The sequence below is a fragment of the Ascaphus truei genome, chromosome 7 (assembly GCF_040206685.1).
Source record: "Ascaphus truei isolate aAscTru1 chromosome 7, aAscTru1.hap1, whole genome shotgun sequence".
Lineage (NCBI taxonomy): Eukaryota > Metazoa > Chordata > Amphibia > Anura > Ascaphidae > Ascaphus > Ascaphus truei.
This window is the reverse complement of record NC_134489.1, coordinates 85,787,638-85,803,457: the sequence shown is the minus strand read 5'-3', so window position 1 is coordinate 85,803,457 and position 15,820 is coordinate 85,787,638.

The following is a 15,820-nucleotide window of genomic DNA, read 5'->3' as shown; positions in this document are numbered from 1 at the left end:
GTCTAGGCTGCACTAGTCATGTTAATAGTTGACATATTGTTGCTCCACTTGGTTACTTCTGAAAGTCACTTGATTTTACAAAATGTCAAATAAAATTCAAACCTTGGCCTCTGCATTTTGTACCCCCCTGTATTTTTCAGGAGCAATAATTAAGTGTTACTATTTGGAACACAACGGTGAAATGCATAAGGATTTCAGAAGAGAAATAAACTAAAGCCTGAATTGGGACAGGTGCAATCCAATGGTGACAAATATTGTGGGGGAAAAAAACCGTTGGCATTTTTACCTTCTCTGTTATTGTCTGGTAGGTATTTTCTCTTCATATTTTTAGGAACAGTGCAAAGGTTACATATAACCTATTTTTTGGCAGTAGTGCCCAATTTAGATTCTGAAATGTTAGATCAGGAGTGGCCAACTTCAGTCCTCAAGAGCCTGCTGCAGCACAGGTGGCTCAACCAATGGCTCAGTCGAAGAGCCACTCTAAGGGATAAGAAGGTATAACTTCTCTAAGGGATAAGAGGGTATAACTTCAATGTTTAGTAATAGCAACATGTACAGTACTGTATCAGGGAGCATTTGTGTTTTCCACAGTAGGCAGTACTGCTTGAAGTGAACAGAACTTAACAGCTTCCTTGTCATGGAGAAGCAGATTCACAAAAAAATTAAATAAGGGAATTAATCTTCCCATGCCTTGTTCATAAAAAGTTACTTTGTAAGGTCCTTGATGTGTACACACGTTCACTCGTACACACGTACACACACACACGTGACAGCTTCTCTGTGTGTACTTTAAAGCAACTACCTCCTCTGTCCCCCAGCACCAGATTAAAAAAATAAAACCAGCAAGGGCAAGAAAAGATCTATTAAACTAATTAAAACCTAAAATTCAAACTAGAATTGCGATCGGCGCTGTCTGCTTCTATAATACTTGTTCTTTATCTCCATGAACTGTGTTAGAATATATTACTGCGTTTTTATAAGTAAATGCAACTACCACAGTCTGCCAGTGAGTCGAAATATCTTCTCGATGCATTTGTTTTGTCTATTTTACTTATTCTGGTAAGGGGTCTTTATATTTATATTACCTATTCATATTCAGTCTGAAAGGTCAGCTGTGGGATCTGCGTAAACTTAAACTTGCTATTCAGTTTCTGGCCTTAGGAATAAAATATTACATTTTATTAGCTGAATATCCATGAACAAACTCATCAGATGACTTATTCAGACATTACTTTTAATTTTGCATGGAATTATATTAGTGTTGTTAAGTATTAAATTAGTATGGGTAATTAATTGCTGCTTAATCAGAAGTTAACACTGAATAGTATAAATGGAGGCAGTTAATAAGTATGAATGAATAGATTCATCACTAATTATGTCACTCATTCTGTCAGGGAGAGAACTCATTATGACTAAATGCAACAATATTTGCCTTTTTACTAAAAGAACACAGACAGAACTAAAATAATTGATATTTTCAATCCTAAAAACATCATTTAAAAAAAGTTTTGTTTTTTTACCATGTAAAATAGTATATTTTAATATACCTAGAACATGCAAGATACAGCAGGTGTCAACTCTGGGAACCATGTCTGTATTAGTGATTCATGCATGTTTCACAGCCATTTACATTTTTAAATTCATTCACCAGGGGAGTAATCCCACATGATGCCTAAGGGAAGGTGCTTTGTGGAACAGGCTGATTAAATTGTGTTCCAGGCCTCTGTTCGCCTCCTCATCTATTAATTCCCAAACCCAAGAGTTAATTCTTCAAACTCATTTCAGTGCAGGGCAAGTGTAGAACTTTAACTCCTTCCCTTCTGGCAGAGAATGGGTTAAGAGATAAACCTGTGCTCCTGTATCACCATTTTATTTGGCAAAATATCTCTAGCGTTATATGAGGAGGGGGTTGTCTTATCATTTCACAGAGTGAGCTGATTAAACAAGTAAATTACATTGAAAGTCTTGTAGACCAATAAGAATAAATGGAACAAAATAAATAAAAAGGATGGAAATGATAAATTTGTACTAATATATAAATGCTGTTGCTATTGGATTATCTAAAAATATATGTAAAAGTATTTGATATTTGGCCTGAAGAACCATTTTGTGTGAGAGGAACCACTGGACATAAATAGAAACACCTGTTGTGTATAACAATGATGAGTGTCCATTTACAGTACAGCATGTGTGGCCCCTTTCAAACAGATCTGATGGTCCACATACCTTTCAATTGACTTTAAGGGGTCTCACGGTTTAGCCCCGCTTCAAAAATATGGCCCAATAAGTTTATTGTTGAAATGTAGGTTATACCGCATTTTTTAAAATCTAAATAGAAACTTAATTTCATAATATGTATTGCTTTCTGATTTTCTTTTCGATATAACATGTGCAAATCACCTCGATTTCTAGATTAAACACATCAAACATGAGTTTGCTGCTTGGTGTGACTGTACATTTGAAATATGTACAGATAAAGCCACCGTTGGTTTTAGATATGATCAGAAATCTTACATTTAAAATAAATTACTTAAGAACTGATATTCTCAAGGTGCATCAAGTGATGCTCAAACTTCCCATTTTCATGCATTTGCACACGTTTAACATGATATTTTTGGATTTAGTTTCCAGTGTATTCTTTTCTTTTTTCTAAATTTAAAAAATAAACTTATGCTATTTGGCCACGTTAAAGAATTTGAAAATGTAAGAATTAAAAAAAAAGCTGAAATCATATAATCTTTTCTATGTTGTATAGATGCCATTTTTAAGGTAAAAGTAAACCAGACACCTGATAAAATCCAGCAAATGTGACAAATTATTGTATCTGATTTTCAAAATACTTGTTCCAATATGTACTTCATAAATGGAACACATAAACATAATGTAATTTTACATGACTGTGCTATGATTCAATTTACATGCAGTCTCTCATAATTTGAGGTCAGAGGATACAATTTAATGGACTGGCACCAGCTGGCAATTGGGGTACCTTTAACCATGCTTGGGTGATTTATCCATCAACAACTCATGTACTGCCCCATAAAAAATTATATCTGTATTAAATATGTGTTAAAATAAAGTGTACATGCACAATAAGAGAGACTAATAATTTGCAGGAGCCAGTATGTACTTTAAAATGAACATATCACAGTATAAGGAATGAGAAATGTCAATGTTAATTTAATAATTAAAATTCATAACTCTACACATTCATTTGTTGGAGAAAAATGTATTATAGAAGATCATCACTCTTCTGTATGACTACATTTGGTAAAAACATTCCATCCAATCAAAGTCTTATCAAAGAAAAAAGAATCCAACTGAAAGCAACAAGATGTTTTCCTTTAAGAAATCCAGCGATTTGTTTGGCAGATTTTGACGCAGAACATAGCTGTAAATTTGCTGTATGCGGAATAAAAAAAATGTGTTGTATTAAAAAAGAATGTTATTTACTATTTTATTAATGGGTCATTGTAACCCCAGTATCATAATATTCTATCAGTTAAATCTGGAAAAAACAGGAACGTTGAGATTGCATTGGGGTAAGCCCCAAGGAGTGTAGCATGGCGCCTGGTGGACCAGTTTTTTTCACATTCCTAAAAAAAAACAATGGTACTCACGTTCAGTCCTCAAGTTTTGGGCTATCAACAGGCCAGGTTTACAGGGCAATAGATATCTAGGCAAATTGTCTTCGTGATGTCAAGCTAGGGTAAATGGTTGTGTATGTGTTAATCTTGAAACCCTGGCCTGTTGGTAGTTTTCATGGACTGGGTTTAGGCACTTTTGCAATAAAAGGATACCAACAGAAAGTGAATCCCTGTGCTTCTCCCATTGGGCTAACAATAAATGGGGAGATAAATATGCATAGTGAAACCTAAGTCTGTAACACAAAGGAGACTTTTGGTTGCATCTTTTGATCAAATAATGACAAGCCTGCTAACCAACTTCAGGATGGATCCCCTTTTCCACCATATCAAATACCCAATGTGTGTTCTGCAATGCTTTGCTAGTCTCTCTGGCAGTGAAGGGTTACGGGGGAATTTAAAATTAGTTATGAAATGTAAGTTATTACGTTTATGCGCTGGCTTGTCAATGCAGCAATAGCTCTAAAGCTTTATTGAAAGCATTTTAAGCAAATAGACGGTTCTGTGTTATTGAATATCCATGGGGATATTTCCATCAAGCAATTGCATTTAATTCATTTATTAATAACTACAAATGAGTCGATGTATTTGCATTTTAAAAAGGCTGCATTTTGCTTGTATGGTTAATGAAAGAAAGACAATACCAGCAGTTGTGTTAGTATACACTTGAGTGATTTGACTTTTGAGGATGTACAAATATCCATGATTTATTACTGCAATGCTTCATTTTCATTAGGATATCTGCCAAGTTTTTCAATGCCTTTTTACATTCGGAAGTTGGGTTACAATTGCATGGTCCCATAGGAAAGCTTCAATATTGTTTAAAGCAGAGATATTGTGATGATCTGCTTATAGTATTTCTATGTACTGCACTGCATACAGTACATTGTGAATACAGTTTAGAAATGCAGGCTTATCGCGAACTGTAAAGTAATAGTTTCTCGAATAATCAGGCATATAAAAAGTTGCTATGTTATCTGCTATCCATTGTTATTAAGACAAAAGTATGTCATAAATCACAAGCTCAGACATAATACCCTAAGCGAGAAAACATGACTGCATACCTGCAGACTAAACGGTCTTAGTCTGCAGTTGAAATAACAGTTTGTTTTGATGCACTATACCATTTTTGGCTTACAGTTGCATCAAATGGTAGCAAGACCTTTTTTTATATCTGATATAAATGTATTAGCCAGATCTATGTACTTCTCTCTCTCTCTCTCTCTCTCTCTCTCTCTCTCTCTCTCTCTCTCTCTCTCTCTCTCTCTCTCTCTCTCTCTCCTCTCTCCTCTCTCCTCTCTCCTCTCTCCTCTCTCCTCTCTCCTCTCTCCTCTCTCCTCTCTCCTCCCACCACCCCCATCCACTCTCCCCTCCCTCTACCCCCATCCTCTCTCTCCTCCCTCTACCCTTATATACTGTACACACAGACTCTACACCATATACACACAGACCGTATATACACATATACCACACGTGCAACATTAGTGTAATACACACACATACCATTAATAAATACACATTTATATTCAACATACGCAAACACTCTAAATATGCAGCATATTCCTGCATATAATGCATGAAACATACACATATGCATTACAAATGCACACTTACCAGCAAACACACTTACCAGCAAACACACACACTTACAAACACACACTTACCAACACAGGCATACACATGGAACCGAGAGATCTAGGGAGGAGCAGGTGTGGAGTGCTCTGTAGCCACCTAATGCCCAGAAGCTGCTGTGGATAAGCAGCCAGACAGCCCTGCTCTCCTCCCTCCTACCGGCTAGGTGTTGTAATCTGATCGGCCTGTGCTTTGCCGGTATTCTCCTGTGATCTCCTCCAATCTCCGCTCTCCTCCTACCTGCCCAAACCTGCAGGACATCGGGACAACTCATTAAAAACTGGGTCTGTCCCTGCTAAACCGGGACATCTGGTCACCGTAGCACTAGGGAAAAAATGGCTCAAATTAACTTGATACATTGAAACACAATAGAAATACACTGCCCTGTTACAGATACCCCATTACACACAACATTCTCCTCCTCACTTTTAAGGCTATACACTCTTCTACCGCTCCAAATTTCTCGCCATACAACATCCTGACTCTTGTGTTCTGCTCAAAGATGTCTTCTCTCTACCCCTTTTGTATCTAAAGCCCTCTCCCATCTTAAACCTTTCTCACTGACTGCCCCACACATCTGGAATGCACTTCCCCTCAAAATCTGTCTAGTACCCTTTCTTTCCACCTTTTAAGACCCACCTTAAAACACACCTCCTTAACGAAGCATGAGTAGCTCCGTTGGTGATACTATACACCTCATACATTGACCATGGCCCCTTGCAGACACACTTACCAGATCACCTTCCTACTGTTGCTCTACGTTCTTCCTACTTACCACTTAGATTGTAAGCTCTTCGGGGCAGGGACTTCTTTTCCTAATGTTAGTTTTATGTCTGAAGCACTTATTCCAGTTATGTGTTATATTACTACAATATGTCACTTGTTTTACTGCTGTGAAGCGCTATGTACATCAATGGCGTTGTATAAATAAAGATATACATACACCCATTGTTCTTTAATATTCTTGACCCTGCTCCTCTCCCTTGTTGCCACCACCTAATAAGGTCTTGCCTGAGGATACACCCCAATAGCACCCCTTGTAAACAAGCAGAGGAAGGGGGGCAGGACCACCTGGTCATGCTGCACCCGCCCTAGTGCAGGTGCTTTCCTCTTACTCTACATACTCATCTGGCTTTTCACCAACATTACAGAAGCTCTGAAGCACAATATTAGGGAGTAGAGTAGAAATATTCTGGATTCTCACAACCATCCAAAGTTAGCGCAGAACGGCCCATCCCAGCCTCATGCAGAATGTGTGTACATGTAATGGGGCATATGATGAAGGGTGATCATATAAACATACAAAACAAAAGTTGTTTGATGTGCACAGTTATTCACAACTAACAGTATAAAAATAAGTAGTTGGGAGTTGATGTCTAGCTGATGAACTGAGCATTGTGGTGATAATACAAGGCATGTTGTGACTGTGTCAAATCTTTATAGATTTGAACCAAATGTTTCATTATGAATGATACCCATTATTTGTGAACATTCATGATATAAACGACATCATTTTGTTGTATGTGATCTGTATACCATGTACAGTAGTGGTACTCTGTTGTAATATTGCAGGGCAGAATATTAAATGCACAGCTGAATGCAAATGTAGAGCAGAAGCAGAACTGGTGTTACGACTGACTCCCAGGGAAGCACTGCACTGCACTTAAGTGCCGTCGTTAGCAGTGGATTTCCTGCAGTTCCTATCACTCTTCTCTAAGAAACTATGTACTGTACAGTATCACCATGGTGTGACATCCCCGAGTAATCATTTGAAATACATTACTGTAGCCATATACAGTAGATATTCACACAGGTACAGCATGTGTATAGTTTGAACATAGACAGGTCTGCAGGAAGAAAAGTCCATTGTACCAAAAGCATATTGGCTAGACACTAAATACATGGCTGTCAATATCCAGTGAAAATCTTTAGAGAAACAAAATAGACATTGACAATATCAGTGTGGCTCAAGGAAACTACTTTAATGCCAAATAAGTCTCTGTGTGCAACAGTTTAAAGGAAACACCCTCATATCTTCTTAAATAAATTGATATAATACTGCACGTCATACCATTTATCGTTGAAAAATTCTGAGCATCAAACAGTTGTGTATTTAAATAAATTGTGCAGTCAAACCAAAACCATACATGTATAACTGAATGGAAATAAAGGGATGTTAAAGAAAGTGCCATAACTCTCATTATACTGTAAGTGCTCTGTCATTAGGGTCACTAAACCATATAGCATGTTATGTTACTGTTTGGAGCATGTCCCTTCCAAACACTGAGGAAGGGACTGCTTGCCTGAAACGTTACTATTGTTAGCTCTGATGCATCAATACATTTGAAATCATTTGATTCCACTACAATTTGTGTGCTTCTTCCTTTCTCCTATCTTCCTATCTGTTGATAAGTATTTCCAATCAGATCCAGTTATGAAACACATTTTGAGAGATCAACCCACTTTACATAAAATACGGCATAACATGTAACACTAAAACATATTGCCATTCAATCTTCCCCCACCCTAATTCTTTTGACCTAAAATAGTAAGAGCCCTTACAAATTGTAATTTCTTTTGACACATATATGTTTAAAGATTTTTTTAAAAATTGAATTTGTAATATTTATTTTCACTCCTGCATCAACTAATGTGGTTATATCCTCTTTAGGACAGAACTGTTATTATACAGTAGCTATAGTTTATCGGAAACATTTGGATTCTTAAATCTTGTGTGTTGGACTGGCATAGCTGTCATGTTTAAAGCTGTAAAACACAGTAAAATGTGGATGTGCTAAAATAAGTAGAAGGAATTCATATTTGAAATGGCAGAGCTAATGTACTTAAGCTGTATTGATTGAGGGATTATGAAACAGAACCTCAGCAAATTAACCTATCAATACTGTATGTGTTGCATTCTTCTTTGCATCAATTTTATAATTGGCAGTATTTGTTCCTATTTCTGCTAATTCCCATAAATTAGGTTCCGCAAGGCATAGCAGCAGGTTACCCTCAGCAGACAAGCAGGCAAACACACAACAAGAGACAATATATCATATATAATAAAGATACAATATGTATAAACACATTGTGGTTTCTTTCGGAAGGAACACTAAGTAAATAATCCACCAGAGAAAAGTAGTCACATTCATCCACACTACCCTGTGCAAAAGCAGTACTGTACCTGTGCCATCTGCATTTAATATTTGCAAAGAAACCACTTTGCAACTGCTATACAAATAGGGGCCACCATCAAGGTCACACAGAAGGGAATTTCAGGGCACTAAGAAGATGTTCAACTATATGACAGAAAGCAATAACAACATCCCTACACAAGTTATCCAGAGTCCCATGCTGCTGCTCCCCAGCCTGGAGCTCCACAGAGTCCATTGGGAAATGGGTATTATGCCTAGGTTAATTTACTGATTAATCTCTAGTCAGTGGTTTGTGCTTTCCCCAGACGACCAATTAAAATTTACAACTAGCAGAACAGTGCCCTGTTGGCAGGCTGCTGTGGGGCCAAAGCTAGAGGCAGTGACAGAAGGTATGGGCCTAGCTTATTTCTTTTCTAAAGCTATTGGCTTTAATCAGAGGTGAATGTAATCCAGGCTTGTGCATTAAGTGTGGGATATGTGGTGCAGTTTACAACTCTGCTGCTATTTACTCTCTAACACTCCCAGGACCGCTCCAGTATTCCAGGCATCAACGGTTTTACCAACAGCAAATATAGCTGACAAAATCAGCCAGGGGGCACAACTGATTTAACAGCTTCTGAAATGTAATAGCTTTTTTTCTGATTTGCAGTCCCTGTGGATTGATGGTCTAATATCATTCACTTCCACACAAATATATAAAACATTTACAGTTGTTTGCGTAAATCAAAACCAAAGTGCTGTGTGTGTGAAGCTGGTAAAAAGTACAGCTATGATATATATATAAAACATAGGATGTTTTTATTGCAATACTAAAAATATAGCAGAGTTTTGTTGTTTAGTGGATTGTATACGTTTCATTGGTTCACAGAACAATGCAGCAATAAAGCACTTCATTAAAGATGTATTCAGTGTATAATGCAGAAAAGTGAACACTGGGGGTTAGGTTAGGCATCTTTGCTGCTTAAATTTACTTCAAAAAAGCATTTTGCGCACGTGTCTCTAAGTAAACATATAAACATTGTGTTTCCTTATCTTGCAATGTTTGTATAATTGAAAGATTCAGGGAATTAATTTTTGGAGCAATAGGAGAAGGTAGCCAGGCGTTACATAATGTATATATCACAATGGGATGCATGCAACACGTACAATACATATGAAATGTTAAACTTATTCATAAGCTTTGCAGTATTTGGATATTTCCCAGGAATCACACTCAGGTATTTTACCAAGTATTATTTGTCTCACCACATGGCATATTGCTTAATACAGTGGTTCTCAATTCCAGTCTTCAAGACCCCACAACAGTCTTCAAGACCCCAGCTTCAGCATAGGTAGCTCGGTCTTCGACTGCACCATTTGTGCTGAAGCAGTTATATCCTTAAAACCTGACCTATTGGGGGTCTTGAGGACTGGAGTTGAGAACCACTTTAATATGTTTAGGGTGTTTAGGGTGCATAAGCAAATGGGCCTTAGGGAATAATTATATTGTGACATTCTGAGGAACGCCAATCCTCTCTAAAGTGTCTGAGATCAGATGCATTGTAAGAAACCCCAACCCTCTCTAATAGGGTGTCTGAGATCAGATGCATTGTAAGGAACTCCAACCCTCTCTAATAGGGTGTCTGAGATCGGATGCATTGTTAGGAACCCCAACCCTCTCTAATAGGGTGTCTCAGATCAGATGCATTGTTAGGAGAACCAATCCTCTCTAATAGCGCGTCTGAGATTAGATGCATTGTAAGGAGCCCAAACCTTTTCTAGTAGTGCGTCTGAGATCAGATACATTGTAAGGAACCACAACCCCAACCCTCTCTAATAGTGCATCTGAGATCAAATTCTTCTGTATTTGGCACAATTTTAAAATGACCTGAAGATTGACAGAACCCTATAAGTATACAACCAAAGACAGAAACGCCCAATGCTACATCCAATTTGACAAAATATATAGTAATTAGTATATAGATAAATACATCAATAATAATATTCTCATGAATAAGGGTCATTAAGTTAAACCCTTTGGCCAAAATGTTATAAGCCTGCAAGCCAACATCAAGGCATAACCAAATGTACAGGTCCTAACACTAAACTGTTGAAACTTCTCTTTTACCTCTGTTGGAAGGAGAAAGACTGCAGTGAGTCTATCCATACAGCAACATTTTCAACACTTTGTCCAATAAGTGAGACACACCTGAAACCACAAAATAGCAAACAAGAAAGGGAAATATTTCTATTGAAAGGCATCATTTGTACTTATCTCAAACTGTGACAAGGGAGACGGACAATCTTATTTCAGGAAACAAAACCCTGTTGTCATGTTGGTTCCCTTGCCACTGTTCGGGAATTCATGCAGATTACACCATAGTTTTGAAGTCCATGTGTGCATCTCTTCATTTATGGGTTATCCTCATTTAATTAGAAGTCATTTCTCCTTCATAACCTTGTTTACTCAGATCTCCTCCTGTTCCTACGGTAACAGAATAATAGGTGCAGCCATTTGAACAGTGTAGACGAATAAAAAACAACAACGAAGATTAATGAGCACTTCAAATATAAAGAACCTATGCAGAAAATAAAGTGAAAGCCCCAAAATAAACACAAAAAAAATGAAAGAAAGGTAGAAGGTATGATAATTCCCCTATCATCTTCTCCATGTAAATACATGGCAGAATGTTGAGCCATTCATACTGTAGCTTAAAGCAGTTAAACACTTGTAACCCTCTTGCCTTTCTTGAGCCATTTAATTAAAGTGTTTGTAAGACTTATTAGTATATTATCAGCATAATCTCCGCTTTGTTTTCAAATTCACATGAACAGACACTGCCTTGGGGCCTATCCATGGCTCTTTAACCTAACGTTATTTACGTTCCATGAATCCATCATGCCAAGACCCGTAGTGGCTATTAGTGGGTTAGAGGCCAGTAGAAAGGGCACGAAGAATCCTTGAAGTTCCCCGAGACTGACTATTTATAAAGCATAGTGATTTTCAGTGTGGCCATATATGAAAATGGGTTATTTTTCATGGAGCCTTATTATGAATAGGCATTTTAATATGTAAAGAATAAAAAACTACTTCAAGTGGAAATGTAGCTAAAGGACTCCGTTATTTTATTATTATACTGTACATTTACATAGCAAATATTCGTGAAAGAAAATTGGGATTGTGGCCTTTTACTTGAATTGTACTTTTTTTTTGTGCAAAGTACACACATCTTTGCTTGAAAAATGTATTGCTCCTCAATTAACATTTGGCCAATAGCCCATTTTTGTCATTAGCAAATCTGTTCTTGTATTCTCAATTATTATCCAAAAAACAAGACAGAAAAAAATTGATCTGGTAACTTGTAACTGAGGTTAGTAGTTTTAGATACTTCTGCAATTTCCTGGCAAAAGTCGCCAAATCGCCTAAATTGAAAACCAATGGGGATTGTTCTTTTTTTGAACCTTTACAAACCCCAATATTTACTGGATTCTCTTCTGTCAGCCAACTGTTTACTTCCTCTTTAATCAACATCCTCCGAGGACATTATTATGCATTTTAGAAATTTTACATGTTAAATATATAGAAATCAATCTACTGTAACCCGAAATACTATAGAACTGCAATATAATATGCGATTGGATACACGGAGTAAGTCAACCATTTAGCATGTATTTATTTTTTACAGAAACTGATGCTTTAACTGCACTCAGTGCCACACCAGCATTTTTATTTATAAACCCAGAGGATTTCCATAAAAAGTTCAGTTTCAAGGACTATGGAGTGCTCAGCTTGAACAGAAGGCAGCGTCTAATTTAGAAGTACACATTTTACATGGTATCATTCCTCAGCGGTACAAGTATTTATATTTATATCTCTCAACTTCTCTGTTACCGTGCTTTGTTGCTGATGTCTTGTACGTCACTAGGTAATACATGGTGGTGCTATGCTATATTTGTAAGCAGAGAATACAACACAAGAAGTCCAAATGCTACATCCAATAAAACAAATTGTTTAGTAAAATACTATCTGTTTTTCTTCTTACAAGTAAGGGTCATTTAGTGAAATCCTTTGGCCAAAGCATTACAAGACTGCAACCACATCAAGGTTAACCCTGTTCTACAGGTCCTACACTACCTGTAAAGGTTCTCTTCACCTCACCTCTCTGCTGGAGGAAGAAATGTCTCAATTGTTGGTTGCAGACTTTGTTGGTCAAAATATTTTTTAAAAGTTTTTATTTAGAAATAGTTATTAAAGTGGGGTAAAGGGTACAAATGCCCAACATATCAATAAAAATGGACAAGCGGCGCTAATTGGGGAATCATACTGTATGGTCTACAACATGGGTGGTCAACTCCAGTCCTCAAGACCCCTCAACAGATCAGGTTTCAAAGGATATCCCAGGTTCAGCATCAGTGGCTCACTCAGTGGCTCTGTTGAAGTCTTCAACTGAGCCACTGATTGAGCCACCTGTGCTGAAGCTGGGATATTCTTGTAAACCGGACCTGTTGGGGGGTCTTGAGGACTGGAGTTGACCACCTCAGTTATAGAACATATTTGTAAAAGAAATAAGAACAAACACCTGCTAAGAAAATTCAATTAAGAAGAAACTACAATGTAGAGGCTTACAAATTGGTCTTAATTTTCTGACCATCCATATCTGTAAGGTTTTTCTGTCATTGTGAGTGACAATGGGAACCATTTTCCAAAATGGTACAGCGATTATTGCTCATTAGGAGTCATTTAACTGACTGTCCATTCATTTATGTATGTATGCATGTATGTATGTGTAGCCAGGTCCCCTTTGGCTCCCCGGTTCCCCGTTCCTCTTCCCCTTACCTTCACCAGTGAGAAGGCAGTTGCGGGGGTGAGCATGTCTCTCGGTGGCATCAGAGGTATGGCGTCACCGCCATCTTTGTTATGTCCGCACGGGCGCGGAGGCTTGCGCATGCGCAGACGTGACACGGCGGGCAATATAGTGAGCGTGAAGGGGCAGAGATGGCGCTCCGTAGTGCAGGGACTCCCCAAGGTCGCGCAGGCGCAGAAGAGAGCAGTGGCGGGCATTACAGGGTTGAACAGGCGCGGCAGACATAGCGAACGCGGTCCCAATACTAAAGAGGTCCTGAGTGGACTGCAATTCCCAGCAGCCTCTGGGGACTGCCCTTTCACCCACATCACGTGCAGCCAGCCAGCAAATAGGGGTTGCAGCTTCTCCTGTTGGAGAAGGATACAATGTTGCAGAGACCACGCTAGTCAGTTGGAGCTGGGAGAAGGAAGGGGGAGGAAGTGTGTAAGGAGCAAGTGGAGCAAGCTGCAGTGCTGTGTGCTCTGACAAGAAGAGACAGTGAGGCTTTGTAGTGCAGCTACAGCAGTCAGTTTGGTAGTTTCAGGAAAGGCCCCTTCAGTGCGGGGGGGGGGTTGCTTTCTACAGTACAATGTTCTGAGATATCACCGGTGCCAGTTGCACGCGGTGATCATGGCCTGCATCTGGGCTCAGACAGGCTCTACTGCAAGAGACATTCTGTGTGTGCGACGCTCCACGAGGGAGACACCTCATGCGGAGGCGGATTCCCGTTCCTGCATCAGACCCTTCTTGAAGAGCTTAACACCCGGGCCGGACGTGTGCCCGGGCAGGTATCTATAAGTGCACCAACTATACACACATGAGCAGCGCTGCCACACATCTGGGTGGGTGTCCAGGACACTGGGACACTGGTGCCGTGCACCTGATTATTGTGGGCACTGTATGGTTGTGTTACTATTGGGCGGGGAGGCAAAGGGCCTTAACCAAAGAGGTATTGGTGCTCTTGCACCCAATGTATGTTTGTTATGCATAGAGCTGTTGATAGTCTATATTATGATATTGTGTGTGTTATGTTACTGATCCTATAGTAAACCCTTTTTGCCTGCACAGGTGGAGGCGCTGTAAGCATACGTTCCAGGATACACCCCAGGCTCCCAGTGGCGGAGGTTCAGGCCTCCTGTGAGCCTAACAGGTATTGCACCACACTGATAAGTAGTCAGGTACACCTACCCACCTCAATCTCACCTAGGGTGGGGTTAAAAGGGCTACATATGTATGAATGTATGCATGCATGTATGTATGTATGTATGTATGTATGTATGTACAGCATATCTTTAATTGTATAGCACCATACATGTACATAGAGCTTTAAGGTTGTAATAAACATGACATGATAATTGGAGATATTAGAGCATTAAGCGCTTCAGACATAAAAGTGAACATTAGGAAAAGGATTCCCTGCCTGTGGGAGACAAGTGCAGAGCTATAACCAGGGAGATGTATTTAAGGGGAAATAAACATTGGCTTTTATGTAGCCTATCCCTTTGTAAGGGCTGACTCACTTCCCAGTCCCTATCGGCAGGATTTGCCAACCTTTGACCGCAAAGTCCAAAGAGGAACCTGCAAGCATCTTTAAATCAGTCTCCGGGCCTGGTTTGGTGTCCATGGGGTGCACCCTCTGGTGGGTTCCAGTGACTGCTGTGTCCTGGAATAGCAGCTCTTGTTCCTTGGGATCTCGCTGGCAGCACTGTCCTACTGTGCTCAAGACCACCCTGTGCAGTTTGTGCAGCACACCTTTAAACCTGCTTGATGAGCCAGGTGGAGACTGGTTAATTGACTCTAGCTGCCATTAAGCAGCTCCTTGTTGGACTCATCAGCTACAGACTGGTTCTAGGTGTGCTATAGAAATGAAAACACAAGAAAACAGCGCAAAAACGCACATGGTGAAGTACATAAAAATACGTTTTATCAATTTAAAACGTAAGTAATCTGCATACATCAGATAAGAAGGGTAAAAGCATTGACTTTGATAAACACAGAGGTTACCAGTCAGCAGGTAGGTACACGAAAGGGAAACATCTCGTAGCGATGGTATCAGGGGGTCATCACGGCTCGTCAGTGGCGGTGGCCTCTCTCAATAGTGGCACCAAAAATCCGTCTCAGAGCTGGCGTCCCTTCAATCAGGATGGTGTCGTTCCAGTCAGGTAAATACCAGGAAACGGAGGTTTGAAAGTCCTTGTGGTGTGATAATCACATACCAGTGGTGACTAGTTCGAAATGTCCATATGAACTACTTGTCTGTATATCACAGCGCAATATAGGGCCAGAGTAGAGACTGTATATGCAATGGACCAGTCAATGACGTCACTGTTAGTTGCGCAAGCTCCCCTACGGAGCGTCGCGTATACAGAGCGTCAGACACGGTACAGAAACACACTGGGTTCTACCGGAGGATCACAGGCTAAGAGAAATATAAAAGAGTGATAGTCCTACGCGTTTCGTAGCGGCAAGGCTACTTCCTTGACTGGTCCATTGCATACGACCCCCTAATTGTTTCCCTTTATTTGGCATATGGGTATACACTCCTGTCTTATCACTGTGAAGTTTT